We start from the raw sequence: 1,954 nt of genomic DNA, 5'->3' as shown, positions 1-1,954 counted from the left end.
AACACACACACACACACACACACACATACACAAACCCACACACATACACATACATACATACCTTTTAATGCCTCGCATTAGGGAAGATGATTACATGATTACGGAATAATAACAGACGAAAGCAATATTATAGCAGCATGTAGTAATGTCTAAGGTTACTCGCCACATTTTATTGTCATGACCACATTTTTCTTTTTGGCACACTAGCCCAAACATGAAACCCTAATACGGGGTGCCCACTATGGCTGGATCGGGCCGATCGCCCGACTCGATCGCCTGAAACTGAAAACAAGCACTTTTGTTTTTGAGGCGATCGAGAAGGGCGATCGGCCCGATCAGCCGATTCCAGCCGTAGAGGACATCCCGTATTAGTTGTGCCTTGTACTTGTAGCAATATGTTACATGTATTTTTTTGTTTTTATAGTAGAGGATTTTACGGCTCTCGCAACTGCATAAGGTCATATGTGCGCGCGGGACACATCTGATACTTTTAGTAGGTAGGAAATTTTGAATTTTGCACGGGTGGCGGCCGAAGCCTACTCTTATCGATTTTAGACCACCAGGGGATCTTTAACGTGCGCAACTAGCACACGGGCCCTCCGAGATTTTTCACCCTTGTCCAAAAAGGCTAGGTGTAGATCTTTCCTACCAGAAGATCAGGGGTGTGGCAGAAAGACAGCTGTAAGACGGAGTCAAGGAGCAGCAGTAGAAAGGCTGCAGAAAGAGTCAGGAGCCCAGAGGAGTGGGCAAAGGAGGTGAGGGGGTGGGGGCAGAAAGAGGAGACGAAAGCAGATGACAGAATATTGCTGGAGAGCAGGAAAGGAGGTGAAAGGAGACAATTTTAGAGAAGAAAATTTTTCGGTCGCAACCTGGATTTGAATCCGGGACCTTTTGAATGAGAGGCCAACACCTTAACCTCTAGGCCACGAGAGCCCCCTGTTACAGGTATGTGAAAGTTGAGGATCTTTCAGTAGAGTGGGACAACCACAGTGGAGACCGACAGTGGCATAGTCGTATTCTGTTCTGTGTTTGTGTAATAGTGTGTAGTTATGAATGTATTTATGCATGTATGTATTTATGTATGTATTTTTGCATGTATGTATTTATGTATGTATTTATGCATGTATGTATTTATGTATATATTTTTGCATGTATGTATTTATGTAGGTACGTATTTATAATTATGTATTTATGCATGTATGTTTGCCATTGTAAAACAAAGTGTCCTTCAGGGACAAATAAAAGTGTAATTTATTTTTATTTCTATTTTATTTAAGAGTGAAAGGTTTAGGTACAGCTGAAATGAGGTAGATCTTGTGCTTTATGAAGCCCACGTGGGATGATCACTTTTAATAGTTGTAAAGCGCATAGAGCTTGCTCTTGAGCATGGATATGCGCTATATAAATACAATTATTATTATTATTATTATTAAAAACAATCAGCAAACGACAAATGCAGTTTTTGGAACATCTGAATAGACATAAAGATCTTGAACATCTAGATCTTGCTCTCATTGGCAAAATTGAAGGCAAACGAGACAGGGGTAGGCCCATAGTAACCTACTCAGGGAAACTAAACATATGGATAGCGGGGAAAGATCAGGGAAACGTAGCCTTTCTTAGAGCATCCGAGCAAAGGAATAAATGGAGAACCATCATCGCCGATGTCTGTCGCAGATCTGGCACTGGATGATGATGATGACGACTGCTAAAATGATATTTATGCGAGTAAAGACCAAAGGCGCATGGGGGCTCTCGTGGACTAGAGGTTAAGGTGTTGGCCTCTCATTCAAAGGTCCCGGGTTCGAATCCGGGTAGCGACCGAAAAATTTTCTTCTCTAAAATTGTCTCCTTTCACCTCCTTTCCTAGCAATGTTCTGTTGTCTACTTTCATTTCCACTTTCTGCCCCCACCCCCTCACCTCCTTTGCCCCCTCCTCTGGGCTCCTGACTCT

Source organism: Aplysia californica, unplaced genomic scaffold (assembly GCF_000002075.1).
Source record: "Aplysia californica isolate F4 #8 unplaced genomic scaffold, AplCal3.0 scaffold01223, whole genome shotgun sequence".
NCBI lineage: Eukaryota > Metazoa > Mollusca > Gastropoda > Aplysiida > Aplysiidae > Aplysia > Aplysia californica.
This window is presented reverse-complemented; position numbering follows the sequence as displayed.